At 37.1% G+C, this 12,316-nt stretch overlaps 1 protein-coding gene across 1 annotated transcript in view; it reads left to right on the plus strand.

The window, feature by feature from the left end:
* ADGRG4 (adhesion G protein-coupled receptor G4) overlaps positions 1 to 12,316 on the plus strand; it is a 102,832-nt gene that overhangs the window by 22,702 nt on the left and 67,814 nt on the right. The gene's annotated exons all lie outside the window — the stretch shown is intronic.

Below are 12,316 nucleotides of genomic sequence, written 5' to 3' on the forward strand. Positions count from 1 at the left end.
ATTCTTTTTTTAATAGTTGGGATCATGATTACATGTATAGTCTTCTGCATCTTTTTAAAATTTAATAATATATTTTGGAGATATTTCCATGTCAGAAAATATAGAGTAGTCTGATTATTTGGGGGTGGGTGCTGCCAAAAAGTATGATTGAATAAGGGTATGCTATAATTTATTCAACCAAGTTCTGTTCGAAGGACTTTTAAGTTATTTCCAGTTTTTAGCTAAGACAAAAGTGTACAGGATTTTTAACAGTAATGGGTGGCGTCAGAAATGTCTTGAAGCAACCATAAAGGACTGATTACAAGCTAAAGTTCCTCTCTAGGTATGATGAGCATAATTTCCTAATCTCAACTCAGACACATGAGCCAACAAAGGATTCATTCTATGAATGTGTGTAGATGAAGAGTTCCAGAGACATGCAGATCAAATTACTCTTAGTTGTACATTTCAGAAATTCCCTCTATTTGAGAAGAATGAAATATCTTGAATTCAATCCATCCTGGGAAATCTACGCTGTATCAAAACACAGGTTCTTGTATCTGTGGGCTCCTTCCTTTGCTGAGGTTTATTATTCGATCTAATGCTCCAGCTGCTTTGAATTACTATATGAACTGACTATTCTTAAAATATGCAAAGACAGATTATATAGTTTGTGTCCTTTCTAAAGGTCTTTTTTTGGCCCACTATTAATCCCTCTATCCAATTATCAGCTCTGATAACAAAGGTTCCATGGTGATGGGCTCTACAGCTAAAAGGCAATTTGGTCTTGCCCTTGTACATCAATTCTCTGTGCTACCCTCGTTTTTCATCATGAAATATAAGCATGAGCTGTTTGTAGTTTGCTCAAAGCCTTCTTATTTGTATTCTCCTACACAAGATGACTTTCTCCTATAGACTCAGAGATGGAAGCTCTAGCCTCTCTCTCTCTCTCTCTCTCTCTCTCTCTCTCTCTCTCTCAGGATTCATTTTTCATGTCCTTTCCTGGAAACTGAATGCAGACACCATTTTGAAAAAAATTTTTTTTGCTCATCGTCTTAAAGATACTCATTTCATATTTTTCTACCTGACAGGCAGATCTGTCTGTGGCAGTATCTGGTCACCATGATCTCTCACAAATCTAATCAACATACTGAATTATATTTATAGAGGTCGTGATTGAAAGAAAAACCAGATGTGATATGCAGGCTAAAACACCACACAGATTTAATATGAGGTGATATACCCAAATCACAACCAGAATTTGGTACCTTAGCAAATGTTCTACTTAATATTCTGTTGGCAGGTACATCTGCAACAAAATGCCTCATAAATATTCAGCTACTCTATACCTCTGTTCTCCAGCTCCCAATGATTACAAAAATACAATTTTGTCTAGAGTGAAAGAGCAAATGGCAATTAAGCCTGCAGACCCCCATGAATTAGCACAGATTATCCCCACTTTAAATACAGAGACAGCAAAGCTCATGCAAATTACTTGTGCAAGTGATCACTTGTTCATAAACAGGAACATCATGAATGTGGCAAAAGATGTTTGTGAGCCCTCCGAAGATGGAGGCCTGACATCACAGCTTCTAGGTCCCTGCAGTAGGAATGGACGCTTGGTTAGCGCTCTACTACCCTACACAGTATGGGTTTGCCTTTTTTAACTGAATCTTTTTATTAAAAGATAATTGTAGGTTCATATACAGTTAGAGATTTTTGTATACTTTGCCCCGTTTCCCCTAATGATAACATCTTGCAACGTTACAGTAAAACAACCAGAATATTGTCATTGATACAACCTACCAGTCTGATTCAGATTTCTCTGGTTTTACTTGTACTTACTTGTGTGTGTGTATTAAGTTCTATACGAGTTGATCGCCTGTGGAGGCTTGTATATCCACCATCACGTTGATGTTGAACAGGCAAACACTGCAAGAATCCTTCGTGTTGCCTTTCCCTTCTACCCCACTTTATCCCTAATCCCTGACAGTCACTAATCTATCATCCACTTTTAAGCTTTTGCCATTTCAAAAATATTATATAAATGGAATCACACAGAATGCAAACTCTTAGCATTGGCTTTTTATTTTACTCAGCATAATTCTCTGGAGAGTCTGTCTATCAAAACTGTGTTCCTTTTTATTGCTGAGTAGTATTCCATGGTATGGATGTATCACAGTTTGTTTAACCATTTGCCTGTTAAAGGACATCTGGGCTGACTCCAATTTGTAGCTATTACCAAAAAAAAAATTGCATGAACATTTGTGTACAGGTTTTTGTGTGAACATAAGTTTTCATTTCTCTGGGAAAAATGCTCAGTGGTGTAATTGCTGGGCTGTATGGTTGTTGCACATTTAGTTTTATAAGAAACTGCCAGACTGTTTTCCAAAGTAGCTATACCATTTTATATTCCCACCATCAATGGATAAGTGGTCCAGGATGGTCTCTGCATCCTTGCCAGCATTTGGTGTTGTCACTATTTTTTATTTTTGTCATTCTTATAAATGTCTAATAATATCTTATTGTGGTTTTAATTTGCATTTCCCTGATGCTTAATGATGTTGAACATCTTTTCCTGTGCTCATTTGCCATCTGCGTATTTTCTTCAGTGAAATGTCTGTTCATGTCTTTTGCCCTTTGAAAAAAAATTGGATGGTTTATTTTACTGTTGAGTTTTGAAAGTTTTTAAATATATATTCTAGTGCTTTGTTGGATATGTCTTTTGCATGTATTTTCTCCTAGTCTGTAGATTGGCTTTTTAAAATCCTTTTCACTTGGGCTTTCACAGAACAAAAACTTTTAATGTTGGTAAAGTCTAATTTATCGATTTATCTTTTTATGGATTGTGCTTTTGGTGTTCACATCTAAGAACTCTTTGTTAGCCCTAGACCGCAAATATTTTCTCCTATGCTTTTTTCTAAATGTTCCATAGTTTTATGTTTTGCATGTAAGTTTGTGGCCCATTTGGAGTTAATTTTTGCATAAGATGTGTGAGGTTTAGGTTGAGGGTTTTTTTTTTTTTATCCCTATGGTTGTCCAATTGCTCCAGTATTATTTGTTGAAAAGGTTATCCTTCCTTTACTGAATTGCTTTTTTACCTTTGTCACAAATAAGTTGAACATTTTTGTGTGTGTATATTTCTGAGTTTTCTACCTGTTCCATTCAGCTATGTGTCTATCCCTCTGCCAATACCACACTGTCTTGACTGCTCTATCTATACAGAAAGCCTTAATGTTGGGTAGAGTGACTCCTCTCACCTTATTCTTCTTTTGAAAAATGAGTTTAGCTATTCTAGGGCTTGTGCATTTCCATAACAATTGTAGACTAAGCCTGTCTACGTTTGCATAAAACTTGGACAGAATTTTGATAGGAATTTGATTATACCTGTATGTCAATTTGGGGAAAACTGACATCTTTACTATGTTGAGTCTTCCAATCAGTGAATACAATATGCCTCTCCATTTTTTTTTAGGTATTCTTTGATTTCTTTCACTAACATTTTGTGATTTCCAGCATACACATGTTTTGTTAAGTGTAGACCTAAGTATTTCATTTCATTGGAGCAATTTTAATAGCATTATGCCATTATGCTTTTTTTTTTTTTTTTTTTGAGACAGAGTCTCGCTCTGTTGCCCAGGCTAGAGTGCCGTGGCATCAGCCTAGCTCACAGCAACCTCAAACTCCTGGGCTTAAACAATCCTCCTGCCTCAGCCTCCCAAGCAGCTGGGACTACAGGCATGCGCTACCATGCCCGGCTAATTTTTTCTATATATATTTTTAGTTGTCCAGCTAATTTGTTTCTATTTTTTTTAGTAGAGACAGGGTCTCGCTCTTGCTCAGGCTGGTCTCGAACTCCTGAGCTCAAACGATCTACCCGCCTCTGCCTCCCAGAGTGCTAGGATTACAGGCATGAGCCACTGCGCCTGGCCAGCATTATGCTTTTGATTTCCGTTTCTGCGTGTTCATTTTTAGAACATAGAAATGTGACTGATTTTTGTGTGTTAATTTTGTATTCTGCAACCTTTCTGAGCGCATTTAGAAGTTTTGGGAAATTTTTTTCCTTGGTGATTCCTTGGGATTTTCCATATGGACAACCACATAATCTTCAATGCCTTTTCTTTCTTTTTCTTGTCTTATTGGAGTGCCTCTAACTTCCAGTACTATGTTGAATAAAAGCAGTAAGAGTGGACATCCTTGCCTCATTTCTGATATCAGCAGGAAAGCATTCAGTCTTTCACCATTACATTTGATGTTAGCTGTAGGTTTCTTGATGATGCTCTTTATCAAGTTGCTATAAATCCCCTCTATTCCTAAAGTGGTGAGAGATTTTATCATGAATGGGTATGGTTTTTTGTCAAATGCCTTTTTTTTTTTGCATCCATTGATATGAGCAGATGATTTTTATTCTTTAGCTTGTTGACATAATGGGTTATGTTGATAGATTTTTGAATGTTTAACCGGCCTTAAATACCTGGAATAAATCCCACTTGGTCATGGTATATAATTATTTTTATACATTGCTGCATTCAGTTTGCCAATATTTTGTTGAAGATTTTTGTATTTAAGTTCAGGAAAGATATTGGTCTGTAGTAGTCTTTCTTTTTTTGTTACAGTTTGTGTCTGATTTCAGTATCAGGATAACATTGGCTTCATAAAATGTGTTGGAAAGCATTCGTTCCTCTTCTTTTTTCTGAAAGAGATTGTATAAAATTGATGTTAATTGTTCCGTGCTAGTAAACTGTAGTGAAATCATCTGGGCCTCGGTATTTCTTTTTTGAGAACTATTTAATTACCAGTTCAATTTACTTAATGGTTACAGGGCTATTCAGATTGTTTATTTCATCTTGTGGAGCTTTGGTAGTTTACAGTTTTTGAGGAGTTGTCTATTTCTTCTAACTTGTCAAATTTGTGAGCATAAAGTTATTCATGGTATTCCCTTATTATCTTTTTTAATTACTACAGAGTGTGTAGTGATATTCTCTGCTTCATTCCTGATCTTGGTGATTTGTACCTTTTCTCTTTTTGTCTTTATCAGTCTTGCTAGAGGCTTATAAATTTTATTGACTTTTAAAATAAGAATCATCTTTGTTCCATTGATTTTTCTCTGTTGTTTTCTTATTTTTAATTTCATTAAGTTCCTTTGTAGTCTTATTTCTTTTCTCCTGCCTGCTTTGGACTTATTTTGTTTGCTCTTTTTTTTCTAGGTTCTTGAATTGGGAGCTGAGATTATTGCTTTGAGATGTTTCCTTTTTTCTAATGTATGCATTTAGTGCTATAAATTTCCCTCTCAGCACTGCTTTAGTTGTGTCTCACAAATTTTGATATTTTGTATTTCAGTTTATTTAATTCAATGTTTTTGACAAATTTTCCTGAGATGTCTTCTTTGATTCATGGATTATGTAGAAGTGTGTTGTTTAGAAATTTTCCATGGTCTTTCTGTTTGATTCCTAGTTTGATATGATGGTCAGAGAAAATAGTCTTGTACATTCAGTTCTTTAAATTTGTTGAAGTCTGTTTTATGGCCCAGTATATGGTCTGTGTTGGTGAATGTTCCACAGGTGCTTCAAAAAATATGTACTCTGCCATTGTAGGGTGAAGTTCTCTATAAATGTCAACTAAATGCTGTTGATTGTGTTGTTCAGAACTTCTATGAACCTGCTGATGTTCTGTCTAGTAGATTTATCAGTTGTTGTGAGAGGAGTGATGGAATTCTGAACTATAATTATGGATTTATCTATTTTTCCTTTCAGCTCTATCAGTTTCACTTTATGTATTTTAAGGCTCTGTTGCTTGGTGTGTATGCATTTAGGATAACTGTGTCTTCCTGGTGGATCAATCCTTTTATCATTATATAATATCCCTCCTTGGCTCAAGTAATTTTCTTTGCTCTCTACTCCATTTTATTGAATATTAATATAGCCATTTTTGCTTTCTAAAAAATAGGATGTTGTTCTGTTGCCTAGGGCTAGAATGCTGTGGCTTCATCACAGCTCACTGCAACCTCCAACTCCTGGGCTCAAGTGATACTCCTGCTTCAGCCTCCTGAGTAGCTGGGCCTATAGGCATGCAGCACCACGCTTGGCTAATTTTTTCCATTTTTAGTAGAGACAGGGTCTCACTCTTGCTCAGGCTGGTCTCAAACTCCTGAGCTCAAGCCATCCTCCCGCCTTGGCCTCCCAGAATGCTAGGATTACAGGCATGAGCCACCAGTGCCCAGCTGCTTTTCTTAAGCTTACTGCCTGCATGGTATAATTTTTTCCATTCTTTTACTTTCAACCTACCTATATCATTATATTTAGTGCATTTCTTGTAAACAGCAACCTGTGGGTTACTTGAACATATTTTAGTATTCCATCTTAATTTATCTATAGTGTTTTGAATTATCTCTGTATAGTTTTCGTAGTGGTTGCTCTTGGTATTACAATGTAAAATGTCACACAGTCTACTGATAACAAAATTTTGCCACTCTGAGAGAAGCAAGGAAACTTTACTTCCATTTTGGTGCCTTGGTTTTCTTGCTTTTTAATTTCATTGTCTTGATTATCAGATGGTGTTAAAATTTTTGTCTCAATCATCAAATATGATTTATAAAGCTCTATTATATGTACCCATATTTCTGCTCTTTCCATTGCTCCTTCTTTCTTCCTGATGCTCCAAGATCCCTTTTTTAAAAAAATCATTTCCTTTCTGTTTGAAGTACTTCCTTTAGCTAGGAAGGGTAGGTCTTACCATTTCAAGGGTAAGACCTACTAGTAACAAATCCTTGTAGTTTTCCTTAATCTGAGAATGCTCTTATTTCTGCTTCATTCCTATAGGATCACTTGGCTGGATGTAGAATTCACAGTTAACAATTCTTTTCTGTCAGAATTTGAAAAATGTTACGATATTTTCTTCTGGCTACCTTTGAAATCTGCTGCCATTTGAATTGTTGTTCCCCTATAAGTACCGTTTTGTTCCTCTTTGGCTACTTTCAAGATTTTTTTCTTTGTCTTTTAGTTTTCAAAAGTTTAATTATGATGTGTCTTGCCATGGATTTCTTTAGGTTTATCCTGCTTGGGATTTATTCAGCTTTTTGAATCTGTAGGTTTGTATCTTTTGTCAAATTTGGAAAGCTTTTAGCCTTTATTTCTGTTACTACACTTTCAGCACCATTGTCTTTCTCCTCTTCTTCTAGGACTATGGTGATATGAATGTTGGATATTTTGTTATTGTCCCACAGGTCCTTGAGGCTCTGTTCATTTTTATTTTCAGTCTATTTTCTCTCTGTTGTTTAAACTGGGTGAATTCTATTGTTGTTTCCTCAAGTTTACTGATTCTATCTTCTGTCATCTCCACTCTACTGTTGCGCCCATCCAGCAGGTCTTTAAAATTGCTTAGTATATTGTTCAGTTCTACAATTTCCATTTGGTTCTTTTTTATAATTAATATTTATTTTCTGATATTTCCTATTTTTTTCATTACAAAGGAATTTATAATTGCTTTCTAAAATTTTTTTTATGATGATTGCTTTAAAATCCTTGTCAGATAATTTCAGCATTTGATTCATTTTGGCATTAGCAAAAACTGAGTGTCTTTTCTCATTCAAGTTGTGATTTTCTTGGTTCTTGGTATGATAGGTGATTTTAAAAATTATATCCTGGACATTTTGTCAATTATGTTAGAAGATTCTGTATCTTATTTAAAACTTTCATTTTAGAAGGCAGTCATCCTGTTTAGGTTTAGCACACAGGTCTTGGCCCACTTTTGTGGGCTGTCCTTCTAAATACAACTTAATTTTTAGAGTCTTTGTGGTGTTATTTTGACTTGCTTGGTTTATCTCATGCTCCTGAGGCTCCTACCTGTCTCTGCTGGTGCTGCCTGGGTTGGAAGCAGAAAGGGTCTCCCCAGGCCAGACCTCCAAATATCTCTCGGTGATGAAGGGGTGTGGGGAGATACCCCTACCAATGCTCTTTGCCTTGGCTTCCCCTGTGTCTCTAGGAAGGAAAGGAAAATCTGACTTCCTAGATGGTTCTCTTTTCTTATTTCCTCTGCCTCACTCAGTATATCTGGGTGAGGGAGAAGAATCTCAGGACTTCAGCAACTAAGAGGCTTCCTGGACCAGGCCACTTGCTGTTACTGGCTTCCCTTTTCCTCTTATGCCTGCCTGCCTTATTATTTCTGAGTGGATGAGGATACTCTCAGGCCAGTGGGAACAAATAGTCTTCCTGGGCCGGGTTCTGTTCAGCCAGTGTCTTTCAGTAGGGAGAGGAGCATCAGGCCTGGCAGGGCAGGAGAGTGCTCCCCCTAGCTGCTGCTTATGGTTAGCAGGGCTCCAAATCAGTCCCTCTTGCTGGCAGTGTTAGGCTTGCCTGATGTTGTCAGAGGGACTCCCATTTGATCCAGAAGGGAAATGAGCCTACTTGGACTGCCTTTTGTTGCTAGATTGCCATAGTTCTCCTTTGGTTGTCTCTTACACCATTTCCGGGATTTATAGTTGTACTTTCTGAGGAGGGGCAGGGAAAAGTGGGTCTGTGCAATGTTGTTCAGTCGGGAAGTCTACATTTGCTTTTAACATCAGTTCTTGGGAGATAAAAGCTCGTGTGTGTGTTGGGGGGGGTGTGGGTGTGTAGACAAATAGGGGGCAGCAAAATGACAGAGATAATGTGTCTGGCATTGTAACTCCCTTACTCACTTATAACATTTTCTTCTCCGAGAAGGGCAGGCATTAAATTCAAAGGAGATAAGTGTACCATTTAGGGACCAAAAAAAAAAAAAAAAAAAAAAAAATCCCCACCACATATAGAGAAAAGAGGAAGACTGATGAAGCTTAAGTACAGTGAACCTCACTCGTTAGAAATGAAGGGTGCACAGAAAGTCTGAATTACTGAATTTAAGAAAAACAAAAGTATATATAGATTAAGACAATAAGGACACCAATAAGCAAGTTAAATTTTTTATATTCATTATTAGCCTACATTGCACAATAATGGTCTTGAATATGTTTGCTAACTCATTGTAATTAATTTCTAGACTTAGTGTTTTTAAGAATCTTTAATTCCAATAGATCTTGGTTCTAAAAAGCAACTGTTGCTTGATGGGATAGTCTTTCTCTGGTATATGAATGATTTGTTAAGATAGATACTATATCAGTGAATGGCCGTAATTTGGGATCCCCATTGGGTTTTGATTCCTGGGCTAGCAAGAACGTCTTAATGTTTTAATTTAGCATTGTGATGGTTTATCTAAGGTTTATGTTTCACTGTTTAGGTGATTGCTGTTTCTTGCAGTGTTCCTGTTCAGCAATTGCAGAATGTGGTTTTTAGTATCTAAGTTTGTTTCTCCTCGGTTCTTTCAGGTGAAGTTTGTTCATTTCTTCCTCCTGGGATTGGGGTGGTTCCATGTGAATCGAGAACATGTGTTTATGGGTGCTAGATAATTGAGGCATTGCTACATACTGTCTTATTTCTTCTCTAAATGTTTCATCTGTGAAAATCTCATCATCTCAACATTGCACCTTTCTGGGTCTCATCTCTAAATGAAAGGATTGAATCCAATCTCTAAGACCTGGTTATAAAATTTTGGAATTTTAATGAATGAAGATTTGGGTCTTTATTAATAATGACTTTAGAAAAAAAATTTGATACAGCAGTCCCTCTGGAAGAAACCTTGCATCGGAAAGATTTAAAAAGAGGTTTCCTGAAATATACAAACTCAGGCTTCAGGTTAAAATGGAGCAATGTAAAATGCATTATTTCCTAAGAGATCTCTGGTACTTGAAATGCCACCTGCTTGATAATTTTGCTCAACTCACTTGTTTTTATTTTTCTAAATCTTATGTTCCTTTTTGGGATGCTTACTGGAAGTGTTAATAACAATTGCTACATCTGTGGCTCAGCCCTCTCTGATAAAAAATATCAAGCCTAACTCCCATACCCTGTCTTCTAAAAGAGTTTTCCATTACTCATTATGGATTACTCTACTAGTTTCTCTTTGAATGCTGCATCAAAGAAGATAACTTAGGTTTTAGAGGTATTTAGTGTTTTGTTGTTTTCCTAAAAAGTGAATGCAGTTCAATCATTAATTGTAAAGGAGTGGGAATCATGAACCCTTGTCTCAACAATTACTGCGTTCACAGAGTGATTCAGGCTCTGGAATGTCCCGCTCCTCGAATGTGCTAGAAGTGACACTTTCACAGAAGTTTGCTAAGCCTGTTGGCTGATACAAACCCATCTGCAAAAAACGGAAACCAAGATCCTGACAATTCTCCTTTTACTTATAGTTGTGGACAAATTTGAAAGCAGAAAGCTTGAAATACATATTGTGCTACTGTAATATACCAGTTTTTTCTTGATAAGGCCTAACATAATGTGAATCTGTGATAACTGAAACAATGTCATAAAATTAAGTGGAAAAAGTGCTTTTTATATGGCTTTGACTATTTCCTTTATAAATATGTGTACTTTTATCAATCCATCTATACAGTCAATGGTAGGCTTCTGATTATCACTCATTCTACTTGGTAATGACCTCAAAATCTTAAAGAACATCTTACACACACCTCAGAAATTCTGGATGTGCAAATTAAAAACAATTTTAATGCTCAAGACAGTGAAACAAATTGGTAAATTGTCTACCACCACAATCATTCCTATATGGTAGGTAATATGCTTCTCAGGTGGATAAATTCAAAATGCTAATTTCCCTAAGGTAAATATGAATGATTTCATTTTGGGTGATTTGAATTAGAGAAAGATTATGACTCCATCTTGCATTTTACTATGCACCATTTTCACTTGGCTATTCCACCATTACTCCAAATTCTACTTATCCAAGTATGAACTGGGTATTTTTCTTCTCAGTTAGGCTTTGTTCCCAATTTTCCTATTTCTATGAATATTACCACTGTTCTCTGAGTTGCCCAAAAGCAAAATTTGAGTTCTCTGAGAATTCTATGTCTTCTTTATTTCTCTTTGTTATCGTACCCTGTCAATTCTTGCTGTCCAATAGCTGTAGGGCTAGGGATCCTCACACTGCTGTCATGTCATTCCAAGCCCTCATTATTTCCATCCTTCAGTTAGCCTACAAATAGGTACTGAACATCTACTATGTGCCAGGCACTGGAGATACAATGGTGAGCAACAAAAGATGAGGGCCCTGCCCATAATGGTCTAGTGAGGAAGACAGACATTAATAAGCACATACAAATAAATGTAAAACTGTAGCTGTGACACGTTCCACAAAAAAGAGATGTGAAGTGTCATAAGAGCATAGAATAGATTGATTTGATCTTGTCATGAAAGTCAGGGAAGGTAGGCTTCCCTGAAGAGGTGATGCTTGAACTGAGATTTGAAGGATGAGTAGAAGTTAATCAGATCAAGAAGGGTAGGAAGAACCTTCTAAGTAGAGGTCACAGCACATGCAACGGGAAAGAGAATTCCATGTATTGGAGGACCAAAAAGAGGCTTGGTGCTGAAGGCCAGAAAACAAGAGGGGATTTAACACAAATTGAGACTGAAAAGGGAGTTAGGGACCAAACCATATAGCTTTATAGGCTCTACTAAAAAATATTTTTTTTTTTTTTTGAGACAGAGTCTCACTCTGTTGCCCGGGCTAGAGTGCTGTGGCATCAGCCTAGCTCACAGCAACCTCAAACTCCCGGGCTCAAGCAATCCTCCTGCCTCAGCCTCCTGAGTAGCTGGGACTACAGGCATGCGCCACCATGCCCGGCTAATTTTTCTATATATATTTTTCGCTGTCCATATAGTTTCTTTCTATTTTTAGTAGAGGCGGGGTCTCGCTCTGGCTCAGGCTGGTCTCAAGCTCCTGAGCTCAAACAATCCACCTGCCTCGGCCTCCCAGAGTGCTAGGATTACAGGCGTGAGCCATCGCGCCTGGCCTAAAAAATATTTTTGAGCCGGGAGCAGTGGCTCATGCCTGTAATCCCACTACTTTGAGAGGCCAAGGTGGGAGGATCACTTGAGGCCAGGAGTTTGAGAACAGCCTGGGAAACATAGTGATACCCCATCTTTATAAAAAATAATAAAAAAAATAATTAGGCATGGTGGTGCACACCTACAGTCCCGGCTACTTGGGAGGGTGAGGCAGGAGGATCATTTGAACCCAGGAGTTCAAGGTTACAGTGAGCTATGATCAGGACACTGCACTCCAGCCTGGGAAACAGCGTGAGACCTTATCTCTAAAAAAATAAAAATAAAAATAAAAAATAAATTAAAAATTTTTTTATCCTATAAGCAATAGAAAGCCTCTAAAGAGAGCTGAGTGTGTGTGACATGATCAGATCTGCATTTTAAAAAGATCATTCATCATGGAACAGACTGGAGGGAGCCCAAGAGTA

Source organism: Lemur catta, chromosome X (genome assembly GCF_020740605.2).
Source record: "Lemur catta isolate mLemCat1 chromosome X, mLemCat1.pri, whole genome shotgun sequence".
Classification (NCBI taxonomy): Eukaryota; Metazoa; Chordata; class Mammalia; order Primates; family Lemuridae; genus Lemur; species Lemur catta.